Source organism: Myotis brandtii, unplaced genomic scaffold (genome assembly GCF_000412655.1).
Source record: "Myotis brandtii unplaced genomic scaffold, ASM41265v1 scaffold455, whole genome shotgun sequence".
Lineage (NCBI taxonomy): Eukaryota > Metazoa > Chordata > Mammalia > Chiroptera > Vespertilionidae > Myotis > Myotis brandtii.
In genome coordinates this window covers 2,625,831-2,653,035 of record NW_005367384.1, presented here as the reverse complement: position 1 = coordinate 2,653,035, position 27,205 = coordinate 2,625,831, and the positions used below count along the sequence as shown (strand labels likewise).

Here is a 27,205-nt window from a genome sequence, read left to right as displayed (position 1 = left end):
GCGCCGGCCTTCCTGTGTGCTCCCTTCAGCTCCCTCCGCTCATTTGAGGGAAACCGCTGCCGACGCCCTCGGGTTCCGGCCCGGGATCCTGACACGTAAGGAGTGCGGAGTGCAAAGGCCGCCACCTGGGGGCTACCTTCATTTTTCATTCACTTATTTATTCATCCATCCAGCCTGCCATCCATCCATCCATCCATCCATCCATCCATCCATCCATCCATCCATCCATCACTCAACGATATTTTATGGAAAGCCTTCCAAGGCAAACACTATTTTCGGACCTGGCATGACAACAAGGAAATAACTCAATGAACAGGGCAATGTGAGATAGTGATAAGGGCCACAAAGAAACTGAACCAGGTGATATGAAGGGGGCGGGGGGGGGGCGGGGGGGGGGAGAAAGAGCTATTTTAAATTAGGCAAAGTTAGGCCTCTCTGAGTGAGGGGTAATTAATCTGAGGCCTGAAAGGTGAGAAGAAGCAGGTCAAACAAAGATCCAGGGGAACAGAGAGCCAGAGGGGAGGGAACAGCCAGTGCAAAACTCTAAAGCCTGAGGCATTTGGCAGGTCAGGGGTCAATGTGGGTGAAGCCAAGGTAACTGGGGGTAAAGGGTAGGAAGAAGCTGGAGAGGTGGGCAAGACAGGCCATGGTGGTAAGGGGTTCGGACATTATACCAAATGGGATGGGAAGGCATTGAGAGGATTCAGACCAAGGAGCCATGTGATCTGGTTTACATTTTACACGTCTCTTTGGCCACAATATAGTGAAAGATTCCAGAAAACAAGAAAGCTACAGATAAACCAGCAATTCTAATTCTCTTTTCCTCTCCCACCCCCAACCCCAGTTGGTGTGGAGACCAACCCATTCAGTCCAGGCTTCTTTCCTTCCTCCTTCAGTTCATCATTCTGTCAACGCAACATTTGCTAAGTGTGTTCCTGCGAGGCACCAGCATGCACTCAAGTACAGCACCCCTCGGGTTCCTGCCCTATAGGGCTTGCAACCTGGTTTCCCGTTTACAGGCTGCATAACAGCTCAGCTTCTCCCTCTGCCCAGTCCTGCTTCCTGCCCGCCCTTTTTAACAGGTATTAATTCTGAACACTGAAAACTATGTTACACAGAATGACAGCCCCCCCCCCCCACACACACACACGGAGATGTCCGTCTGAATCCCTGAAACATGTGAATGCCATACAGGTGTGATTAAGTTTAGGATCTTGAGATGAGAAGTTTATCGTGGATTATTCAGGTGGACCCAATGTAATCACAGGTGTCCTTATGAGAAGGAGACCACAGATGAGATAGATGAGAGAGAGAAAGAGAAAGAAGGAGAAAGAAAAAGGGAAATAGAGGAGAGAAAGAAAAATTATGGTATCTGCTGGCTTTGAAGATGAAGGAACCATAAACCAAGGAATGTAGTTGGGATTTGGAGTGGTGAAAGTTCTAAAATTGGTTGTGGTGATGGTTGCACCACTCCATGGATATACTAAAAGCACTGAATTAGGAACTTTAAATGAAAAAATTGTATGGTATGTAAATTATGGCTCAAAAAGCTGTTTAAAAGAGAGATGGTCCTACATTTTCCCTTAGCTAGGATCACAGGTGTGGAAATACCTGAAACTGCTACAACCATAGTTGAGCCATGAAGGGAGTCAGCCTGGGGCAAAGCCCACAGAGGATGGGAGGGAAAAGATGAAAAGAACCTAGGTCCCTGATGACATCATTGGGCCAAATGGTTCTTCTATGCCTAGAGCTTGCTCAAACTCTAGACATCCTATTATGTGAAATAATGAAATTCCTTATTGTTAAACCAGTCAAAGTCAAGGATTTCTGATCCTTGAAGTCAAGAGCACCGAATTGATAAACTACAAGCCACAAGCTATTAATGGATAGGAGACACAGTGAGGACAGTGCTTTAAAAAAAAAAAAAGATGTAGTTTGAAAGGAACAAAACAGATAAAAATAGATGGCAGAAAGGAGCTACAGTAACTGACATCAATGACATGCTTAAACTATTTTTGTTCCTAAAATTATTCTCCAACTATTTCCCTGGGCCTGTGCCATACTCATATTCTACAGATTTATTAACAATAAAACAGAGGTAAAGGTTCAGAAAAAGTGATATAACACTCATATCACCTTGAATAGCCTTATATGTAGTAAATGGATCCTGCTTGTGAGAATGGATCCTCCTCAGTCAGAACTTCTATCACAGAAAATTATCTACAAATTCTTATAACATTCATGTTGGTCTATTTACTCATTTTATGCACACAGATCCTTCTTTAGCCTACTTTGTTTTCCTTTAAGAAAAAGTATGAAATGGTGTTCTTATGGTATTTATGCTTCAAATCTCTTCCTTATTGTAACCTTTAATACCCACTGCATCTACTACTATCAGATTGGAAACATGCAAATGAGACCTTTCAAGAAAACAGTGGGTCCTAGGAGAGGGAATGTCTTCCAGAGTATGACATGGGATCTTACAAGAACCCTCTGTAATGCCCGTTCTCATGCATGATCTACAGGGGCTCTGCCTTTTCCTGAATGTCACTTCTTTTGTTAATGTGTCCCCTTGTCATCTGTTGCCACCTACTCCCCCTGATGACATCTGGGCCCTGGCTGGCACTTTCCAACTGCCTGTTTAATGTAGGAGTGAAAAGGGACAAAGATTGGATCCATGTTGATTGCATCAAGCAGTCTCCAGTATTGTTTTTGCAAAACCCAGTCTGCCAGAGTAACCCAACTTCTAAATATTCTGAAACAAGAAGGTGGAAATTCTATCTATAACAAACTTAAGTAGCTTTTTTAAGACCTTATTTTTAGAGCAGTTTTAGGTTTATAACAAATTGAGAAGAAGGTACAGAGATTTCCCATATAACCCCCTGCCCCTGCACTTGCATAGCCTCCCATTATCAACATCACTCACCGGAGTCTGTCTGTCTGTCTGTCTCTGTCTCTCTCTCTCTCTCTCTCTCTCTCTCTCCCCTTCCCCCTACCCCAAGGATAAGCCTATATCAACACATTATAATCACCCCAAATCCATAGTTTACCTTAGGATTCACTCTTTATCTTGTACATTCTATGAGTTTAGACAAAAGGATAATGATGTACACCCATCTTTATAATATCATACAAAGTGAATTACGCTGCCCTAAAAATCCTCAGTGCTCTGCCTATTTATCTCTCCTCACCCCACCACAGCAACCTCTGATTTTTTTATGGTCTCCATAGTTTTATCTTTTCCAGAATGTCATATAATTGGAATCATACAGTATGTAGCCTTTGCAGATTGGCTTATTTCCCTTTGTAATATGCATTTAAGTTCCTTCCATGTCTTTTCATGGCTTCATAGCTCATTTTTTATGTGAACACTGAGTAACATTCTATTGTTTGGGTGAACACCATTTATTTATCCATTCACCTAGTGAAGGACATTTTGGTTATCTCTAAGTTTTGGTAGTGTGTGTGTGTATAAACATCCATGTGCAAGTTTTTGTGTGGACATAAGTGTTCACCTCCTTTGGGTAAAATACCAAAAAGCATGATGGCTGGATCTTATGGTAAGAGTACGTTTAGTTTCTTAAAAAACCACCAATTGTCTCCCAAAGTGGCTGTACCCTTTTGCATTCCCACCAGCAATGAATGAGGGTCCCTGTTGTTCCACATCCTCACCAGCATTGGGTGTTGTCACTGTTCTAGATTTTGGCCATTCTAATAGGTGGTACCTCATTATTTTAATTTGCATTTCCTGCTCGAATCTCGTAAAGTAGATTTTCATATGCTTATTTCAATTGTATCAAACTTGCACACCTTTCTCTCTTTTTCTAACACACACACACACACACACACACACACACACACACACACAAAACAAGGATGATTTTCAAAGACAATGCACAATAGATTCATACTAATGAATGATTTCCACACAATCCCTCTGACCAACCTTAAAAATACTTTGTATATTTTGGATAGCAGTCCCTTACTAGATGTGTCTTTTGCAAATATTTCCTCCCAGTCTGTGGTTTGTCTTCTAAGTCTCTTGATACTGTCTTTCACAAAGCAGAAGTTTTTCATTTTAATGAAGACCAGTTTATCAATTTTTCTTTCATGAATCGTGTCTGGTTGTATCTAAAAAGCATCACTATACCCAAGGTGACGTAGGTTTTTCTCCTATTCTATCTTGTAGGAGTTTTATGGTTTTTCATTTTACATTTAGGTCTGTGATCCATTTTTAATTCATTTTTGTGAAAAGTGTAAGGTCGTCTCTAGATTCCTTTTTTTTTTTTTTTGCATGTGGATGTCCAGTTGTCCCAGCACCACTTGTTGAAGAGACTCTCCTTTATCCATTGTGATACTTTGCTCCTTTGTCAAAGATCAGTTGACTATATTTGGGGGGGGGGTCGATTTCTGGGCTCTCTATTTTATTCCATTGATCTATTTTCTGTTCCTTTGCCAATATCACACTGTCTTCATTATTGTAACTTCACAGTAAGTCTTAAGGAAGCAGGTAGCATCCGTCCTCCAACTTTGTTCTTCTCTTTCAATAATGTGTTGGCTATTCTGGGTCTTTTGCCTCTCCATATACACTTCAGAATCAAAATCCATAAATGAACTTTCTGGGATTTCTATGGAGATTGCATATACATCATATTGGGGAGAAATGACTTCTTGATAATATTGAGTCTTCCTATCCAACACATGGAGTATCTCTCCATTTATCTAGTTCTTTTTTTCATTTCATTCATCAGAGAGGCAAACTATAAGAGAGTTAATAGGAATAAGGTACCCAGGGATAGAAGGCAAGAGCATTAAGATGGTTGCAGTCTGGTTGTGCCTCTCCAAAGTTAGAGCACATGCAAAGCTGGCTGCCACAGTGGTGCCTGAACAAGAGACAAATGGGTCGGTAGACATTAACTGATGCATAAGATGTGTCAGAGACATTGGCTAAAAGCATAACCCTGAGTTTTACCTTTACCCAGTGACCTCAATGGAGGCAATACCCAGCTGATAGTCTAGCTTCAAATTCAGTAAGAATATGATTCTCTTGGTGCCAGCAATTCTTTATTGGGTATTACATTTTCTATACAATAGAGACATGAAGCAAACATTTTAGAAGGAGGTCACTGTCACTGGGTATCTGTGAGCTGCACCATCCCTACTTCTACTACTTTATTTCTTGACTCATGTATTCTGGCTAAAGGAGGAATAGTTATCATGTATCACGCTGGTTCAAAGAATATTCTCAACCTACCAGGCAGCACTCCATATTGAGAGTGTTTATTTAACCAGCAGGAGGCATACCTGAAGTTTAATAAGCCATTCTACTGTTCTATAAGGCCAGCTGCTTCTGGGTGTTGGCTACATAATGAGACCAGTGACTCTCAACAGGCTGTAGCCCATTATCTAACTTGGGCTCTTTGGTTAGGAGCAATGTTGTACAAGATACCATGACCATTTATAAGGCCCCTGCTAAGTCCCCAGATGGTGGCTTTGGCAAAGCATGACAGGCATGCAAAATAAAACCAAATTGTGAATCCTTCATGGGTCTTGCTGTACGCTTCATTCAACACCCTGATCTCTCCCCCAGACCCTGGGAGAATGATTAGATCTGCTAGGTCTTCAGGGCTGAAGGACAAAGTCAATGGTACCAGATCAGCAGAGGAGCCCTCTCATGCTCTAAGTCCACTCAAACCTGATGGCTTTTCATTCACCTGTGCAATGGGACTCTGCAGCACACACAAATGTCATAGCTGTTGCCTCCAACATGTGTCTCTTCTGGTGGAGGGTGCAGTGCACAGTGCCCTCCTTCACTGTGATGGCACTATTGGAGTGGCCCAGCCAACATGATGTCTTTGGGGTAGTGGGCAGTAAAAGTCTCTTGCCCTCAGTGGCCACAAGGTTCCAGGTGACCATAGTTCAGAATAGGTGTCAGAGGTGATGTTGAAACCTAGGGCACACAGAGATGGACAGGTTAAGATGGGCCACCAGAGTGACTAGCAACCAAGAAAAGGTGAGAGATGGCAGAAATAGAAAGTGAGAGGATATTCTACCATAGATACATTTATAATTTTCATGGAGAACCCTGGAGATAATCACTGTGCCACTGAAATCCTGCTCTCCCTACCTTAATTCTTTCTTGAACAGGGAAGTTTACAAACAAGAATTTCAAAATTATGCTCTGAGCTCTTTTTGGCAAGTATACCCAATGATGATTTTAAAATATTGAGTCCTTTTTCAGTTCACAACTATCTCTCCAGTCAGACTCTGCAGTATATTATCTCCACAAGCGTTTCTCATGGTGTGTTTATAGAGTCCTATTTCAGAGCAAAGTTAATACAAACCAAACAACAACAAAAACCCAATAATTCCATGAGCATGGGAATGACTAGGCTAAACATGTGTCTTTACATTAGAATTCAATAGAAACTTTGATATATATATGAACATACAGATTTCCAAAAGAATGATATAGGATACAGTGTTTCATGTATTTGTTAAGTTGGGAATAAAACTTAGACTTTCCTGACTTCAAGTCTTGTGGAATTGAGAGTTGTCGTAGAAATACTACCAAACTTTGAGACAGGACACCCAGGTTTAATTTCCAGGTCTTCTTTTCAGTTATTACATCATTAGGAGTGGTTATTTAAAATGTCTGAATCTCTGTTTCTTCATCAATATAAAGGTAATTCTCTAACTTACCTAAAGGGCTCATCATGAAAATTAAATAGGTTATTGGTTGTAAAATCACCTACTGAGTAATTAATGCCAAATACATATAAGTTCTCCGTTTAACTCCAAACCACATGCTCTTTTTTCCTTTCTTTCTTTTTTTCCTATTTATTTATTTATTTACTTATTGTTAGTACTCAACCAAGGATATTTTTCCTTTGATTTTTAGAGAGAGTGGAAGGGAGGAGGAGGGACCAAGAGAGAGAAACATCAGTGTGAGAGAGACACCTGGATTGGTTGCCTCCCACATGTGCCCCCACTAGGGCCAGGATTGAGCCTGCAACTGAGGTATGTGCCCTTGACTAGAATCGAACCCGGGGCCCTACAGTCCATGGGCCAATGTTCTATCCACTGAGCCAAACCAGCGAGGGCCAAACCGTATGCTCTTAAAAATAGAAGTGCAGTGTTTAAAAATCCATTGTGAATTGTATTAATTATACTTAAAATGTTACATACAGACATGAACCTAAAAGTCCATAACAGATGAAGGGAATATGAGTTGACATTATATATATTTAATGTATAACAAGTGTAAGAAGCTGCCATCCAGTGAATGAGGGAGGGGGTGACCCAAGCCTTTAGAAGGACAGTTTGTGGGTATAGAATAGAATAAAGATGACTGACCCACTGGTAGGAGAATATCAATGCAATTGTAGCAAAAACAAGGCAAATATCAAAAGAAAGGAGCACTCTGAAGCAGCATAGCAAAAGAAAGCAACACTGCACCCAGTCGGGTTCTTGCCTCACTCTTTGCACATTTGACCTTGGGCATTTAACGGAGCCTAAGTTGCTGTAATTGAGAAATGGAAATGACTTTTCCTCTGCCTGGGCGTAGGAGCTGGATCAGATTCTCTTTTTCACTTCTCAGTTCTACATTTCCTTTGCACAGCTTTACTTTTTATCTTGGTTGGCCTCATTGTCCAAAATTGTTCAGTATCCCCAACTGCAAAAACGATAAGCATAAATACTAAATCCTGCTATTAATTGTGCCTATAATTGCTCAGATTAAGTTCTATGGCTTAAAATTCTCTGACGTTAATTCTAAAGCTCTCGATGTGTTCATTATTTCCACGCGGTCTCTTATCTTGAACCTTAAGGGGAAGGCTCTAATCCTTGGTAGTTTGAAACCAGGGCATGAAACCCTGGTTCCTTGCGTTGGTAGCGCAGCCATCCTGAATAGCGCACCACTAGATGGCGCTGAGGATCCGGCCGTAGCAGGAGAATTGGGGATAAACACACAAAGCTATTTTCCTCTGGTCTACTGGCTGGCTCTAGGCGTTTATGTCCTTCATTGTCAGGGATCTTGGGGATGTCTTGGCTTGAATCTAATGCAAAGTCTCTCCTCAGTGCTCAGCAGTTTGTAAACGGGTCGTGGGTTCAGCAGTAGTATCTCCGGGTCTTACCACAAGATTCATTAATGAGTGGATCTTTCTCTCCCTGCACCTTCGCTCAGTCCCCAAATCTGGGGCCTATCGTGTGTTTCTTCAACCATTCATTCAAGCATTTATTGCATATCTTTTTTTTAAAATATATTTTATTGATTTTTTACAGGGAGGAAGGGAGAGAGATAGAGAGTTAGAAACATCGATGAGAGAGAAACATCGATCAGCTGCCTCCTACACACTCCCTACAGGGGATGTGCCTGCAACCAAGGTACATGCCCTTGACCAGAATCGAACCTGGGACCCTTGAGTCCGCAGGCCGACGCTCTATCCACTGAGCCAAACCGGTTAGGGCTATTGCATATCTTAAGTGTCAGGTAAAGAGCAAAAAGTGATGTGGTTTGAGAGGTACTGGACTTCAGCATTTTTTTCTTAGTCTGCCATCAGTATCAGGCCTGGTTACCGTGCCTCAGGGTGACTGCTCAGGCCCTACACTCAGGGGACCAAGTTGCTGGCAGCTGAGCTGTGTTTCCAGGAGGAATCAGAAGGGAAATACCGGGGTTGTTATATTTACAACAGCCCATAATCCCTCTCTCCTCTGAGACACGCCATCAACAGGACTGGGCATGTAACTTCTCTGCCTAATCCCTTCCCCCAAGCAAGCTGCCCTAACAGCTTTTTCTTTTTAATTCAGCTCTTGCTATTTAACTAATATGATATAGTTTTTGGTCTTTTATTTTTTAATGTTAAAAAGTCTGTTGGGAGTACACTATGATGGAATATTTTTCAACAATTAAAAATGAGCTGTCAATGAAATAACGTGGGAAAACATTAAAAAGCATATTACTAAGTGACAGAAGCCAGTCTGAAGGGCTATCTACTGTAGATTCCAACCATATGACACCTGGAAAAAGCAAAGCTATGGAAACAGTTAAAAGATTAGTAGCTGCCAAGGGTTGGGAGGAGGGAGAAGATGAATAGGTGGAACACAGAGGATTCTGGGGGCAGTGAAACCATTCTGTGTGATACTCTAACAGCGGACATATGTTGTTATACATCTGTGTCCCCCAGAAGACATGCTGAAGTCCTAACCCCCAACACCTCAGATTGTGGGCTAATTTGGAAATAGGATCTTTAAGTTCTAATTAGTTAAGACGAGGTCATATTGGAATAGGACAGACCGTCACTCACTATGACTGGTGTTCTTAAAAGAAGAAAGACACACTGGAAAGAGTGCCACGTGAAGACAGGGCCACCTGAGAGGAGGAGGCCTGTGACAACAGAGGCAGAGATTGGAGTGATGCATCTACAAGCCCAGGAACGCCCAGGATTGCCAGAAAACACCAGAAGCTAGAAGAGGCAAGGAAGGATTCTGCCCTGCAGGTTTCAGAGGGCGTATGGACCCGCTGACACCTTGAGTGCTGCTTTCCAGCTTCCAGAACCATGAAATAACCCATTTCTGTTATTTGAACCCACCAGTTTGTGACGCTTGGTCATGGCAGTCTTGGGAAGCTAACACAGCCTTCATTTTGCTTCCCTCTCCTCCTAAGTGACCTTACCCGTTTCCACGAATTTAAAAACCACCTGTTGCCCTAGCCCAGTGATGGCGAACCTTTTGAGCTCGGCGTGTCAGCATTTTGAAAAACCCTAACTTAACTCTGGTGCCGTGTCACATATAGAAATTTTTTGATATTTGCAACCATAGTAAAACAAAGACTTATATTTTTGATATTTATTTTATATATTTAAATGCCATTTAACAAAGAAAAATCAACCCAAAAAATGAGTTCGCGTGTCAGAGGTGTCATAGGTTCGCCATCACTGCCCTAGCCGGTTTGGCTCAGGGCATAGAGCAAAGGCCCTCAGACTGAAGGATCTCAGATTCAATTCCAGTAAAGGGCACGTACCTCAGTTGTAGGCTCAACCCCCGCCCTGGTTGGGGCATGCACTGGAGGCAACTAGTTGATGTTTCTCTCTGTCTCTCCCCCTCACTTCCACTCTCTCTAAAAATCAATGGAAAAATATCTTCAGGTGAGGAGTAACAACAAATTAAATTAAATAAAAAAATGAATAAAAACCATCTGTTTGCTAATGATTCTCCGGTTTATACATGAAAGCTGTATTTATGTGAACAGTGATTTCACTCTACCCACTTGGCAAAGAAAAAAATCTTTTCCCGTTTTCCCCATTTCCACAAACCAGGCTTGGGTGTCCATTAACCCAGATAAGATATTGTGTGGGGCTGGGGAGATGGGAGTGGCCACAATACAAAAAGAAAAAGAAGGAAACCCTAGTTTTGAGCTCCCAAAGGTTCAGGTGCATGAGATACTAGAGTTTTCAAAGGTAATTTCAAATTGTGTCTGCTTTGGTCTTATACACTGACTTTACAACTTGCCCCTGAGGTCAGATGAGACTCTCTTATCTCTCCAGCCTGCACCCCACCTTTCTCCCCAGCTGGTATAACTGACCACTGGACCCACCTGCTTGAATATATCACAAACATCTCAAACAAAAATGTCCAAATCTGAACTTGGATTTCCTCTCTAACCAGTTCCTCTTCTATGTCCATTGCCACCTTACTAATCCCAACCATTATCATTCCCCATGGAGTTCATTGGAAATAACCTAACTGCAAACCCTGCTTTCTCATTTGCCTCCACACCGTCCATTCCCCACATAATAGCAGTGGTGTCACAGCTACTCTGCTGAAAATCTTTAAAAATCTTCCCAATGTCCTAAAAATAGTCTCCTAAGTCCTTACCAGGGTCACAAGGCCCTAGGAAACCTAGCCCGACCTACCTCTCCAACTTTGCCTCATGTTTGTTTTTCTCCCCGTCACTCACTGCATTCCAACCATCCCGGCTTCTTACATTCTCCCCAAACATGCACACTCTTTCCCACCTAATTGCCCGCCTCTGGCCGAAGGAACAGCAGTAATGTGGAGGATTTACATGGCTAGCTTCCTCTTAGCCTTAGGTCGTAACTGAAAAACATCTCCAAGAGGCCTTCCCTAACTCCTGAGTCTATAGAGGTGCTCCACACTTTTCTCTCATTGCACCCCATTTTCCCCTTTTGAGAACTTCTTATAATTTGTAATTATATAGTCATTCATTAGTTTCCTTGTTTATTGTCAGCCCCACTTACTCCCCCATCTCACCCAGATTATAAGCTCCATATGGACAGGGGCCCTGTCTGTCTTGTTCTTTAACATAGACTAGTATTCAGTGGTGAGCACGGTTATGGACTGAATTGTTTCTCCCAAAATTCATACGTTGAAATCCAAACCCCCATGTGACTGTATGTGGAGACCGGACTTTGTCTTAGCTCAGGTTGCTATAACAAAATGCCATAAACTGGGTAGTTTTTAAACAACATAAATTGACTTCTCGAAATTTGGAGGCTGTAAGTGTGAGATCAGAGTGCAGCAAGGTTGGGTTCTGGTGAGAACCCTCTTTTGGGCTGCAGACTGCTGACTTCTCACTGTGCCCTCACGTGGCAGGAAGAGAATGAGCCAGCTCTTTGGTCTCTTCTTAGAATGGTACCCTCACTAATCTCATTTGTGAGGGCTCCGCCCTCATGACTAATCACCTCCCAAAGGCTCCACCTCCAAATACCATCACATTGAGGATTAGATTTCAACATGTGAATTTTGAGGGGGACACAAATATTCAGCCCATTACAAGCCGTTAAAGAGGCAATTAAGATTAAAGGAGGCCATAAGGATGGAGCACTAATCTAATATGACTCGGGTTCTTATAAGAAGAAGAGATTAGGACAGAGATATGTATGCACACAGAGCAAAGGCCATGTGAGGACTAGCAAGATGGCAGCCATCTGAAAACTCAGAAGAGAGGCCTCAAAGGAAACCAAACCTGCCAGCACTTTAATTTCTAACTTCCAGCCTCCAAAACACTGAGAAGAAACATGTCTGTTATTTAAGGCTGTGGCATTTTGCTATGGGGGCCCTAGCAATCTAATACAGGCACACAGTAGACCAGTGGTTCTCAACCTGTGGGTCGCGACCCCTTTGGGGGTGGAACGACCCTTTCACAGGGGTCGCCTAAATACATCCTGCATATCAGATATTTACATTACGATTCATAACAGTAGCAAAAGTACAGTTATGAAGTAGCAACGAAAATAATTTTATGGTTGGAGGTCACCACAACATGAGGAACTGTATTAAAGGGTCACGGCATTAGGAAGGTTGAGAACCCCTGCAGTAGACACTCAATAAGGTTAAAGGGATAGATGAGTTATACAATTAAAATTTCACAGGTGTGCTAAGTACTAGGAAGGAGAAATAAAGGTTGCTGAGAACAAAGTAACATGACCTGCCCTAGGGTGGAATTACTTGAAGGGCTTATTGAAAGAAGCAATGTTCAGGTTGAGACTGAAGGACGCTGGCCGTTAGTCAGGCAGAAGGGGTTGGAGGTCTGTAGAAAAGAAAGGAGCACAGTGTGTTTTAGGATCGGATAGGTGATCCCAGAGAATAAGAGGGAGAGAGTTCTGGAAGAGGCTAGTGGAGCAGGCAGGACATTTCAGGCCACTTTGAGGAGTTGGGAGGAACAGAAGGCTCAGATTTGTATAACAAGACCCCCCAGGCTGTGGTGTGGGGCAAGGATGGATATAGACAGACCAGGAGTCCGTGGGAGGCCGAGTGGGAAATTGTCACTTGAACTAGGGGGAATGGAAGCAGAGATGAACAAGCAAAAAAGGGAAAGACTTCCTGTTTCTGAGCATGGAAAGTCATGTGGAAGGTATGGATGGTAGTAGATAAGGGAAGGAATTAATAAAAATATGAAGAAATAGAACCTGGTTTAATAAAACCCTGAAAGTATTGAAATGGGAATTCTGAGAGGAGATAATCTAAGGATCAGGGGTAGATGAAAATCAGGACTGTCTTCCCCAATGCTGTTGGTCTGATAATTTCACAAAATCCCCTTGGTAACACAGGAGCCCCAACACATACTGGTTCGCCATGGGAAATAATGTTATTTTGCATTAATACTTTTGGCTTTTAGCCCATCTTCATGCACTTTTACGTCTGATTTTTCTGCTACTCAACAGATTGCACTCTTGGTTGCCTTTTAATTATTGAATTGCTGTTCTTTATCTGCAGTCTTGACTAGTAACCTTATTATAACAATTGCCCAAGACTCAGAACTGAACAGTGCACAATAAAAACCCACAATAATGAAAATGCTTAAATTAAATAAAACTCTCCTAACAAGTAGCAGAGTATTCTGGAATGGATTGTATGAGTCACTGACTGTATGATCAATTTGGGAAGTTATATCAGCTAAAGAAAATAATTTCAATCCCAACATTCTAAACCCAGGCCTGTCCTAACATACTCGCCACAGAATCCCTGAGTAAAATAGCCTCCTCATGCACAGATTATCCTACATAATAAAAGCCCAGTGACCGAAACAGTGGAACGACCAGAACAACCAGAGACCAGAATAACCGTGGCCCCTCGTCCCGGCCGGCCCTGCCCCCCAGCGGGGACCCTCACCCCAATTGGGAGTGGGGCCGGCCTGCAAACCACCCACAGCCCCTCACCCCAGCTGGCCCTGCCCCCCAGCGGGGACCCCTACCCCAATCCAGGGCCCCCATCAGGGCAGGCTGACTGGCCCCCACCCAGGCACTGGGCCTCTATCGTATATAATAAAAGGGTAATATGCAAATTGATCCTAACGGCAGAATGACCAGAACGCTATGAGGCGCACTGACCACCTCTTGGTCACTTTCCCCAGCCGGCAGGCTCTGATTGCCTGATGGCTAATGGGGAACTGGGGTGGGTGGTAGGGGGCGCGAGTACCGCCAGGCCAAGGCTCCTGCCCTTCCGGTCGCCCCACACACAGAGGGCAACTCACGGTGGGGTGCGGGGCCAGCAAGTGGGCAGAATGGCCGACCTCTTGGTCCTTCCCCAGGCCATCACTCCAATTGCCAACTCACGGTGGGGTGCGGGGCCAGCAAGTGGGCAGAATGGCCGGCCTCTTGGTCCTTCCCCAGGCCATCAGGCTCCAATCGCCCAATGGCAAACAGGGAACCGGGGTGGGTGGTGAGGCTGGTGAGCAGGCAGAATGGCTGACCTCTTGGTCCCTCCCCCCGGCCAGCAGGCTCTGATCGCCCGATGGCGAATGGGGAACCTCTGGTTGGTGGCGGCAGGGGGGGCGGGGCCGGCTGCAGGCAGCTGGGGAAGATGGCCCTGATGGCAGGCCAGGCCTAGGGACTGTTCGAAATTCGTGCTCGGGGCTTCTAGTGAATCTATAAATAATATCCTAATAATCTGTTGGTATTTACAACTACTGTTTTAAAACATATTTGCTAGTGACTTCAAAAGTTACAGCATATTTCTCTTCAATGCCCCCTACCCATGTATGTTTATAACTCTGTGTGTGTGTGTGTGTGTGTGTGTTGTAACCTCACTAAAATAGCCATACTGTGATATATAGGCTAGAATCTGCTTCTCTTTTTTATTTTTAAAGAAGAATAAGAAGGGGAAAAGTCTCATAACACATTTAAGAAAATCCCAACTTTGTGACTTGAAAATGCAGAGTGGTTTTATGAATAGAGAACTAGAGAGCTATGTTCTAAATTCTATTCTTCCTTTACCATAAGGGCAAAAAGGCACCAGGTGGCAAGAGATTTGATCAAGCACTTTATGAAAGATAAGATACAAGTTGAAATAAAAATGAGATACTGTAACAGAGTGGCTATAATTAAAAAAGGCTGATGATACCAACCCTTGTGAAAGATGGAGAAACGGGAACATCACACATTCCTGTGGGAGAAAACTGGCACAACCACATTAGAAAACTATTTGAAATAGCTTCAAAAGATAAATGCAGACATACCCAATGATTCTACTGGTAAGGACATCATTGCATTAATTTCTGATTGCTGTAACAAATTACCACAAACTTAGTGGCTTAATTCAGAAGTTTGAAATGTGTCTCCTGGGCTAAATCAAGGTGTTAGGAAAGCTGTGTTCACTGATCATGTGATTATGTGATCATTTCAGCTTCCAGAGGCTACCCACAGTCCTTGGTAATGGTCCGAAAGCCAGCAACAGTGGGGTGAGTTCTCACACTGTATAGCTCTGACCTCCTCTAATTCCCCCTATTTAAGGACCCCTGTGATTACACTGGACCCAACCAGATCACCCAGGATAATCTTTTTATCTTAAATTCAGCTGATTAGCAAATTTGCTTCTATTTGCTTCCTTACTTTCCCTTTGCCACAAAATATAACATATTCATAGGTTCTGGTGATTCGGATGTAGACATCTTTACAGACTGTCATTCTTCTTACCACCATGGCCAACAGAAATGCATACACATGTGCTCCAAAAGACATGTATAAAGATGTGTAGAGCAAGTGTGGTCTTTATTGGCCCAAAGGTGGAACTAACCCAAATGCACATCAATGGTAGAACAGATTGTTATATCTTATATATTGTAGTATATTCCGCATGGAATCCTTTATAGCAATGAAATCATTGAGTCACAGCTACATGCTATAGCTCAAATGAACCTCACAAACAGAATGTTAAGCAAGAAGCCAAACACAAATAAATACATACGGCAGGATTCCATTTATATAAAGCTGAAACACAGGTAAATATGTCAATTAAACCTCAATAAAGCTGGAGAAAAAAAAAGCCAGCCAAATTTGGTGCTGAATGGCAAGGTAGTGACTACATTTTGGGAGGAAGAAGAGAGATGATGACTCAGAGGAGCACTAGGGCTTCTGGATGCTTCTGGATGCTTCTGGGTCATGTTCTATTTCTTGACCTGTGTAGTTACATGCTTGTGTTCACTTTTGAAAGTTCATTGAACCATACAGGTGAAATCTGTGCACTTTTCATATCTGTGTTATGCTTCCATAAAAAGGTATTCAGAATTGGCACACTCTTCCTTATTAAATATTTTTAACCTATCAGTCTCATGTCCTGGGGAGCCCTGTGGAGAGGCCCACATGGCTGCGTTTAGAAGCAGATCTTCTGAGGCCTCAAACAGCCACACAAGTGAGCTTCAAGTGGCCATATGAGCCGTCACAAGAGATTGCAGCCAGGCCGACACCTTGACATGGCCTACGAGTGAACCTGAGCCAGTGTAGCTAAACCACTCCCAGGCTCCTGACTCACGGGAATTGTGGGATGGTAGATGTTTGCTGTTTAAAACCACCAAGTTTTGGGGATAATTTGTTGCTCAGCAATAGCTCACTAGTAGAGATCTGTGTGAGAGCCTTGGCCTGTACTCTTCACACATCCACATGAAAGCGTATGTGTAGCCCTGAGCAAGAAGTCAACTCCTGAAGTCGGTCACCTGTCACAGAGTACAAGGGACAGGTAAAGTGTACAATCCACATCTGTGGGTCAAAGAGCAACACCTTTGTTATAGAAGACAGAAATCAGTGACTGTGTGTCAGAACAGTCATGTCTAAATGTCCCATAGCAAAGTAGGTGGCAAAGCTCCTGTTGCCTGGGAGTCCTGTGCTCTCTAGACCCATAGTCCAGGGCATGGATTCCTTCCCTGCAAGATGTCAGATGCGCCCTGCTTTTCCTTCAGGTACAGCCACTGATGGTTCCCAGATCCCTTCAACCCCTGTGGGGGTTACCCCAGCCTTCCTCTGAGCAGTTGTTCTGAAAATGCCTCCCAAGTGAATTCTGGGAAGTCACACCTCCTGTCACCTGCTCCCAGCCTGGCTCCCTCAGTCAGGTCACTGAGATCTGCCATTGGGGCCCTCTTTCCTCAGCTGCCCCTCTACAACCAGCTCAGAGGAGGGTTCCACCTCTTCCAGGCCAGCCTTGTTCCCACCAAACCAGCCCTGTTCCCACCAGGCCAGCCCTGTTCACACTAGGCCAGCCCTGGTCCCACCAGGCCAGCCTTGTTCCCACCAGGCCAGCCTTGTTCACACCAGGTCAGCCTTGTTCCCACCAGGCCAGCCTTGTTCACACCAGGCCATCCCTGTTCACACCAGGCCAGCCTTGTTCACACCAGGCTTCAGTCTGCCCCAGCACTCCCAGCATCCTCTCTGGCCCAGGTAAGAATGTCTGGGTCCTCTGCTTTTCCCAAGCTGGCGATGGGTACAATCCACATCTGTGGGTCAAAGAGCAACACCTTTGTTATAGAAGACAGAAATCAGTGACTGTGTGTCAGAACAGTCATGTCTAAATGTCCCATAGCAAAGTAGGTGGCAAAGCTCCTGTTGCCTGGGAGTCCTGTGCTCTCTAGATCCACAGTCCAGGGCATGGATTCCTTCCCTGCAAGATGTCAGATGTGCCCTGCTTTTCCTTCAGGTACAGCCACTGATGGTTCCCAGATCCCTTCAACCCCTGTGGGGGTTACCCCAGCCTTCCTCTGAGCAGTTGTTCTGAAAATGCCTCCCAAGTGAATTCTGGGAAGTCACACCTCCTGTCACCTGCTCCCAGCCTGGCTCCCTCAGTCAGGTCACTGAGATCTGCCATTGGGGCCCTCTTTCCTCAGCTGTCCCTCTACAACCAGCTCAGAGGAGGGTTCCACCTCTTCCAGGCCAGCCTTGTTCCCACCAAACCAGCCCTGTTCCCACCAGGCCAGCCCTGTTCCCACCAGGCCAGCCCTGTTCCCACCAGGCCAGCCCTGTTCCCACCAGGCCAGCCCTGTTCCCACCAGGCCAGCCCTGTTCCCACCAGGCCAGCCCTGTTCCCACCAGGCCAGCCCTGTTCCCACCAGGCCAGCCCTGTTCCCACCAGGCCAGCCCTGTTCCCACCAGGCCAGCCCTGTTCCCACCAGGCCAGCCCTGTTCCCACCAGGCCAGCCCTGTTCCCACCAGGCCAGCCCTGTTCCCACCAGGCCAGCCCTGTTCCCACCAGGCCAGCCCTGTTCACACTAGGCCAGCCCTGGTCCCACCAGGCCAGCCTTGTTCCCACCAGGCCAGCCTTGTTCACACCAGGTCAGCCTTGTTCCCACCAGGCCAGCCTTGTTCACACCAGGTCAGCCTTGTTCCCACCAGGCCAGCCTTGTTCACACCAGGTCAGCCTTGTTCCCACCAGGCCAGCCTTGTTCACACCAGGTCAGCCTTGTTCCCACCAGGCCAGCCTTGTTCACACCAGGTCAGCCTTGTTCCCACCAGGCCAGCCTTGTTCACACCAGGTCAGCCTTGTTCCCACCCCGGCCCTGTTCACACCAGGCCAGCCTTGTTCACACCAGGCTTCAGTCTGCCCCAGCACTCCCAGCATCCTCTCTGGCCCAGGTAAGAATGTCTGGGTCCTCTGCTTTTCCCAAGCTGGCGATGGGGGTCAGAAGTGCTGTTTCAGGTCTCTCCATCCAGTTCCCCAGCCAACGCCTTACAACTGCTCCTTCCTCACCCTGGCAGGTGGGACATCAACTGGGAGCTGGGAGCCTCCTCTATGGTGTACCCAGGAGCACGTGCCACAAGCCCAACCTTCCCTTTAATATTCTCAGAACTATCTGTTGGTCTACTGTTTTTCTTCCTTGTCTGCCATCTACACACACAAACACACTCACATACATGAGCACACTCATACACATTCACACACACACACACACACACACACACACACAAACACACAATGGTCCACTCCTAGAAAAGAGCAACAAGAACCTACCTGATCTCATGTCCTAGCTTGGTCTCTCCTCACTCTTCATACCCCTCTTTCTACTGCCCACTGGATTGGTCTCTCTGACAGGGACCTGCCTTTGCTAAAACTCACCCATCCATCCAACCAGGCCTGGCTCTTGCTGTGTCAGAGGAGGAGTTCTAGAATTTAGAAATCCCTCCTCTCTTTCCTCAAAACCTAGCTTTCAAGACCAAGCTCTTGATTAAGGGGTCGAGTGAGAATTGATACTGAAAGGCAATCAGTTGCCTCTGTTCTACCCACCTTCTCCTCCCCTGGGACAGGAAACTCGTGGCTCAGACTTGCGGGGAGAGAACTGAAGGCAGTATGATTTAAAGAAGAAACGAAAATAAGCCATTTTAATGTTTTCAAAATATGATTCTGTTCTCAACTCCACCATTTACACTCAGATAACAATTGTCCCTCTTCCTTTCACCCCTTACACACCTAACAGAGAAGGAATTCAAAGGTGAATTGTGAACGGGGAAACTGTGGGCGAGTGGCTGGTTAAGTGGACGGAGGGGCGTGGAGACTGAACGGGAAGAAGGTAGTGAGCAGACAGCACGAAAGGGCAGATGAGAACCAGGGACAGAGAACCCGAGCTGGGAAAGCAGGGCAGTCCCAGAGGCTTCCTCCTTTGTCTAGTCCAGGCTGGGAAAGGGTTGAGGAGGAGGAGGGAGCCTATTTTTAACATGCAAGCTCCCCTCTCCAGGCATCAGGTTCAGGGAGAGGCCTGGAGAGCTTAGCCCTGTGGCCAGCACAGGGAAGCTGCAGGGGCCGCTGTCGCTGAGCCCAGGGAAGATTTAGCACATTGATTTGTCTTCCCCCTTTATTTTTTTCTAGTCACCGTGGTTGGTGATTGAATGGGGAGGTTGGGGAGGACCGCCAAGGCTTTTTTTTTTTCAGTCAAGGCTTTTAAAGGTGCCAATACTCCAGCAAGAAATAAGGAATAGTGGCTGCTAAAAGAGCCTAGATTCTCCATTCTGCCCTCCTGTGCCTCATTTTTCTTTTCCTCTTTTACTTTCTTGGATGACCCTGCCTGTCAGCGAGGCGATGAACAGCTTTGGAGAAGCAAAGAGCGGGATGGGCGGGGAGGCTCACAGGGGGAGTCAGAAGGCTTGGGCCCTGAGCTTGGCTGGTGATCCGACCTTGAGGACACAGCAGCCCAGCTCCCTGCTTCCTGTCTTATTGCACGTGCTCAATCTTTCTTGTACCCATCAAGTATTTATGGAGTGTTTATTACATGCCAGGCACTCTCCATACAGTTGTGACAAAACGGACACAGTCCTACCCTCAGGGAGCTTACATTCTAGGATGGCAGATAATGGTAAAGAAATGGCAAGACATGAATACGTGCCTACAAGTAATAAGTGCCAGGAAGAAAAACACAGCCACACTATATAAAAGAGATTCACTGGGTAGAGGCTTCCTATTCTAGATGGTGCCCAGGGAAGGTTTCTCTTGGAGGTGACATCTAAGCAGGGACATAAAATAGAAGAGAGACCCAGATCATATCCATGGGGATAGTATGCCAAGGAATATAAGAGACGATGAGAAGCAAGCGCAGGTGGACCCTCAAACCTGATGGGACAGGTGTAGGAATTACTTCCCACATTTTTTGTCATACTTACTCAGTGGCCACCACCTGAAAGGTGGCCCTTATCAAAGGAAATCGTGTTTGAATGTTTCCTGTTCCTGATAGAAGCATGTTAAGCTACAGAGTGGCACAGGTCTGAGATTTTTGAAAAACAGAACTTTCTAAATGAAAAGAATTTGTGAATCATGCTATAATTAGAATCTAAAATACTTCTTGTAACAAAAGTCAGGAAGCAGACATATTTGTGACATTAACTCTCTTCCTCAAATTCTTTTGCAGAAAATAGGCAATTGAATATGTCCCAAGGTCTTTCTCACATGGTGCTAACATTTCCCTCTTGTAGACTTTGAGCTATTACCAACAAAAGCCATTAAAGCCAAGTTGTGTGTATGAGACCATAGCCACACATATTCTTTCTCTTCTCTCTGTTGTCTACCTCTGTGTCCATTCATTTGATGTTGGCTGGGAATATAGGCATGAACGCAAAAGAACAGACTGTGTCCCTCTTCTCATAAAGCATAGCCTTTGCTTGTGAGACTGTCAATAAATAAACAGATCAACATGCAAAGGGCCTGGTAGCCATTGGTGATGAAAAGAGAAATAAAGCAGAGAATGGGGAGTGATTCCATAGGGGTAGGGGCTTCTACTTTATATGTACATCAGAGAAGGCAATATTTGAGCAGAGACCTGAAGGACTGGAGGGAGCAACTATTCCAGGCAGAGGGAACAGAAAGTGTAAAGACTCTGAGCTCTTAGAAACAGGAAGCTGGTGTGGCTGTAATGGAGAGCAGTGTCTTAGTTTTCATCCTCCCTGAGGTAAGAACTTGCATGCAAGTGGTTTCTTCTGGAGGTGGTCTTAGGAAGCACAAGAAAGAATGGGGAAGTGAGAGAGGGAAAGAAGGGAAGCTAATAAATGGGGCATTTATGAGTGGGTTACCGCTTCGGGCAACTGAGGCTCAACTCTGCTGGGGACCTCTGAGAACGTAAGGAATGTGCCCCAGAACCGCCCAGTGAGCAGTCAGGAAGCTGGCTGTTTATCCGGCTCCTGTCTCACTGGTGAAGATGGCTTGTGGAACCTGCCCCTGAGGACATAGAATACTTCCAGCGAGGCAGGATGGCTCGGGCAGAGTCTACAGCTGTCCTCTGGGGCAATTCCGTGGGGGTTCAGGCTTGGCACTGACCATCTGCTAGAGGAGGGGGGAATTGTAGAGATGAGCTCAGAGAAGAGGTGGGGGCCCAGGTCAGGCAGGCCTGGTAGGCCACGATGAAAACTTGGAGTTTTCTTTTCAGCAAGAGGGCAAACCTTTGGAGAGTTTGAGCAACATGATCTCTTGTGAATGTTACAGTGTGACTCTACTTTGCAACCGTGATAGCTCCCAGTGAACCAAAAGGATAAATCCATAAAGTTTTCTGAATCTACACAGCTGAGAACCAGCCATGCTGACCCTCAAGTGCAGTCAACCTGTGAAGTGCTTCCAGGCACATCTGACCTGGAGTCATCAGGAAAGGACCACGGACATTGCCTGTGCTCTACTTAACATGGCCATGAAGTGTGATCTAAATGTACCTATTTCTAGGATCTCTTCAATTCCCCCAGGTTTTACTGCTGTCACAGGCTACCCATGGCCAGGAAGGTAGCTGAGAAAATGGGATTCAAAAAAAGAAAAAGACTGAGAAAGGGAGGGAAAGTAAGGGAGGAGGAAAGACTAAATGGAGAAGATAAATACCTATAAATTGGAGAAAGGATGAGAAGCGAAAGGCAAAAGTACTGAAGAGAAAGGGGTGGTGGGGGAGTGGAACAGCACAGCTCACTGGGGGAGCGAACCGCGCCCCCTCGCCCCACCAGAAAGTTGGGAGACAGGGGGGCTGGGACTGAAGGATTCAAAAAAAGAAAAAGACTGAGAAAGGGAGGGAAGGTAAGGGAGCAGGAAAGACTAAATGGAGAAGATAATTGGAGAAAGGATGAGAAGCGAAAGGCAAAAGTACCGAAGAGAAAGGGGTGGTGGGGAACAAACAGTGAAAGAAAGGTGGGAGAGGTCAATGCGGGTGGAAGCAGGAAAGGCTGCCTTGAGGAGACCCCAGGAGAAGGCCTGGGGAAGGAGCAGAGCTGTTAGTACGGCAGCCAGCCAGCAGCACAGCTCACTGGGGGAGCAGACCCCCGCCCAGAAAGTGGGGAGAGAGGGGGGCTGGGACTGAGGGGGTGGGGATGGGTGAACAGGGGAAGCAGGGACACACAAGAGAGAAGAGGGAAGCTGCCAGGGAAAGAGCAGGTCAGCCCCCTGTGCTTGTCATGCAGGGCTTTGCCTCCTGAAGACACTCAAAGCTCGCGCTTCTCTCTCAGTTTGGAATAAACACACTTGCCCAGCAAGAGATGAGGGGTGCCCCCATCCATCCCAGCTGCCCCTCCACTTGTCCCGGGCTGTACCTGGGCACACCTGGGTGCACCTGGTGCTTTGGAATCCCCAAAGGTAGAAACAACGTAATGGGTGTCAAAGTCCCCACATCCTAATGGGTGTTAGAGCGCATGCAGGAAACAATATGAAACTAAGAAACCAGTGTTGCCAGAGTTAATCTGTCACCCACCTCCATCCTATGGAGAAGAGGCCTCAGAGAACCAAGGAGGAGACATTCCTTTAGAGGGAAATTTAATGTTGTGCCCTCCCCTTAAATCAGCAGGAGTTGCTAGGAGACACTCAGAGAGTCTAGCATGTTTTGGGGGCATATTGGGGACTGATACATAATATGTGTCTGAAAAATATAAAGGCAAAGGGCTTGAGGCGGAAATAGAGAAAGAGAGAGCGAGAGAACCCTGGAAACAATGGGCACTTGCACAAGCAACTATAGAACAGGGATGTGTCCTGGTGGGTCACATGTGTGAGGGAAGGAAGAAGATGACCTGCAGCCACTGCAAAGGGCCCTGGCCCAGAGGCACTGCTGGGAGGATGAGCTGACCAAGCAGAAGGTGGAGCCGTGAGGGCAAGAGCCTGAGTGTTGGAGGCTTACTCAGCCTGACTCATGGGAAAGGATCCTGTGGGGCACCTCAGAGGAACCACAGAAGAAAGCCTTGAGGGAAGAGTCAGCTTTAAAACTCTGCCAAGGCCAGAGACCACTCCCATTACAGCAGCCAGAAACTGTACCTCTTCCGTAATCCCTCTCCCCACCCTCACCAGGGCCACAAATAGCAGCTAGCAAGTGGTCGAGGAGCCAGCGGAGGAAGGAGAGCAGCCGCCACCGCCCTGTCCTGTCCTGCAGGCAGTAGGCCCGGGGGTCAGGAGCAAGCTCTGGCTGGTGTTCATTACTATATGGGACTGGACATATTCACTATGAAAAGAAATCTGTTCTGGTGATTTAAAGGAGCAGGAAAATCTTAGACCTGCCCAGAACTCCCCCCAAGGCAAACACTAGGCCACAGAACAAAGGGACACATGAGGAATGAGTGGTCTTTCTCACTCAATAGAATGAGTGCACATGTTCGCACTAGACAGGGACGACAGGCGGGCAGATAAGGACATATCAAAACACGATTGACCTTCAGTAAAAATAATCGCGGAGGAAGTGGACTTTGCATTTTGACTTGGTCATTCCCTCTGTGATGTTTCTTATGACCGGAGGTTGGCTCACACGCCCATCAGCAGTGGGCACTCATGTCTCCCCAGGGACTCCTTTGCTGTTCGGAACCCTGACACCCGATGAAGGGGGGGTGGGGGCAGATGACTTGGTCATGGGTTTATAATCCAAACCACTAGGCTTTTTCTATAGAGTATTGAATAGCATGCTTTTCTGCTCAGTTATACTTTTTGTGTAAAAATGGAATCTTTAATAAAACCAGATCAGCATAAATGAATGTTCACAGAACAGATCATTTTTCCAAATGGTGACTCTTCTATTTCTATCAAGAAATTAGAGTACCTAGCTATTTTCTTTCAAAGCCACAGATTCACATATGCATAGAACTATCATAGGGCCATGCTAACATGCAGGCTCCCAGGCCATGTCCTGTCCAGGGCAGGACCAGAGAACCTGCACTTTAATGTAAGAGTACCTAGCTATTTTCTTTCAAAGCCACAGATTCACATATGCATAGAACTATCATAGGGCCGTGCTAACACAGGCTCCCAGGCCTTGTCCTGTCCAGGGCAGGACCAGGGAACCTGCACTTTAATAATTCCCTCTGTGATGTTTCTTATGACCGGAGGTTGGGTTCACACGCCCGTCAGCAGTGGGCACTCATGTCTCCCCAGGGACTCCTGTGCTGTTCGGTACCCTGACACCCGATGAAGGGGGGGTGGGGGCAGATGACTTGGTCATGGATTTATAATCCAAACCACTAGGCTTTTTCTATAGAATATTGAATAGCATGCTTTTCTGCTCAGTTATACTTTTTGTGTAAAAATGGAATCTTTAATAAAACCAGATCAGCATAAACGAATGTTCACAGAACAGATCATTTTTCCAAATGGTGACTCTTCTATTTCTATCAAGAAATTAGAGTACCTAGCTATTTTCTTTCAAAGCCACAGATTCACATATGCATAGAACTATCATAGGGCCATGCTAACATGCAGGCTCCCAGGCCATGTCCTGTCCAGGGCAGGACCAGAGAACCTGCACTTTAATGAGCAATCCTAGCAACTCTGATTTAAGCAACACTGATGTGCAATCACTAGACATTTTCCAAAGCAAAGATCACACATCGGACGAGATACAGGTCTGCTTCTGACGGGGTGTAGAAATCTAAGCTAGCCCAGTTAAGGGGAATTTAACCAGATTTCAAAATAGATTAAGTAATTTCTTCACACACTCAGAGAAAATCAGATAGAAACAGGTGTGACTAGAATAGTAAAAGTCAGGAGGGAGGAACTCCATCCAGCCGGAATTTAATCAGAGGCTCCCGCCCCCGACCTTTCGGGCCCTTTTCCTCTAAGATTCTGCCGCTTGTTTTTCTCTATTAAATTTCTCCGTGGCTTTGGCCCATCATCCCAGCCTGTGGAGAACATTTAGAGTCTTGGTTTTGTCTTCTATCATATTAGCTATTCCCCCAACGTGACTCATCCTCCATCTGACTCACACACCTATAAAGAGCTGCATTCAAGCTGGTGATGAAAACCTGGAGCAGGACAGACCCCTAACTTTATTACAGGGCAAGCGGACTCATCCACACACATCCATTACCTCCGTTTGCAGGCGGAACATCTATATACACCTATGGTCGCACACAAAAAAGAGGGCAGAAAGGCATCAAATCTATTCCCGGGAGATTGTCAGAGGCACACAGTAGGTGTGATGGGTCAAGGTCAACATGGGAGGCAGGGCAGTAGGAAGGGGGCCGGGTGGGATTGAAAGATGTCTGTGAAAGCCCCCGGACACTCAAAAACTAGGAACAAGAACCACAGCCTTTATTCAGCACTGACGGGTGTCAGCCACTATGTGTTAGCTCCCTGAATCCACACAGCCCTTTGCAGGAAAGCACCGGTGGCTGCCAGCATGGGCTCTGGGCTGAAAGGCTTGGGTTGGGATCCTGACTCCAGCTCTTACTGGTTGTGGCCTTGGGAGAGTTACTTGCCGGAAGGGCCTCATTTGAAAATGGTAATAGTAACAGCACCAGGCATGGGCTTGTGGAATTCAATAGGGAACTCTGGCTGCTACAAGGGCTAAGCCCTCAAATCCTAGTGGCTTAATATAATAAAGGTTTACTTCACTCACATGACAGTCCAAGTGGGTATTCACCCGCGTTCCTTCCTTTCTGTGGTTCTGCTAACTACTGCGTAGAGAGAGATGATTTGGAGATGGGATGGGGGGTGGGGAGGGTATATTATGAACCACAACTAGAAGCAATGCACATTCCACAGTACCTGGAAATCAGTCACATGGCTGCTCCAAACGCTAGGCAGGCCAGGAAACGGAGCTGGGAATCCAGAAGGAAGAATAAACGAATTCAGTCTCTTCCATAGCTGTGAGGATGAAATGCAAACTCCTTGGACAGGTACCTGGCACAATGAATGGTAGTGATTATTACCATTTCAGTGCACTAGCTCTGGCTGCCTTCCCTGTGCGTCTTCCTGACCTCCTGTCTCAGCTATCTGAACCTTTCCCTGTAGGGTTCCCCAGGTATGCCCTGACCTTGGATTTGTGATGCTTTGAGGGTTCTCTCTGTAACGCTTGGGAACCTTCAGGCATTAAGGCTGGCTCTGCTCTGTGGACTCATCTTCTCTGAACCCATTGGCCATGACATCAGTGGGATGTGAGGGTGGGGACAGCTAGGCGGTTAAATCTGCATTGACAGCCCAGGAGAGAACTAGAGATATCCACATCCACATTTCATCAGCAGCGACTGGATCTGTGTTTTCAGATGGGAAGTCGAGCAGAGAATGGACAGTATGAGAGGAGATCTGAGGTCGGAGTCCTGAGAAATACTCACGTGGGAGACAGTTTCCAAACCTCAGACACTGACACTCAGGTGTGGGCCACCTATGACTTTCTTAAGCTTTGTTTCTTTGTTTCATTTTTATGAGATTGTTTTGAAAGGAAACGTATTACCACTGTAATAAACGAGAAACTCGCCACTACCACTATCACTGCCATCAATAGAAAGTCCTCCCCAAAATTCCTACAAATGGAAACAAATAAACACAAACCTGTTTCTACATTCTAGCTGGTGGCTAGTAGCCAGACAAGGCTAAGTCTGAGCTGCCTCTCTCCCTCCTCCTCCCCCTCCTCCTCCTCCTCCTCCTTCTTCTCCTCCTCCTCCTCCTCCTCCTCCTTTATCAGATATAAGTATTACTACTTTAGCTTTTTCTCTTTTTTTTCATTTACATTTGCATGAGATATCTTTTTCCATCCCTTTACTTTTAGTCTGTGTGTATCCTT

At 45.8% G+C, this 27,205-nt stretch overlaps 1 long non-coding RNA gene across 1 annotated transcript; it reads right to left on the bottom strand.

Annotated features, from left to right (window-relative positions):
- Window positions 1-6: 6 nt before the first annotated feature.
- Window positions 7-26,313, bottom strand: LOC106727612. The gene is made up of 3 exons (XR_001363840.1): window positions 26,191-26,313; window positions 5,715-5,950; window positions 7-88 (listed from the first exon to the last, which is right to left on the bottom strand). It is a non-coding gene; the product is annotated as an uncharacterized LOC106727612 (long non-coding RNA).
- Window positions 26,314-27,205: the final 892 nt, after the last annotated feature.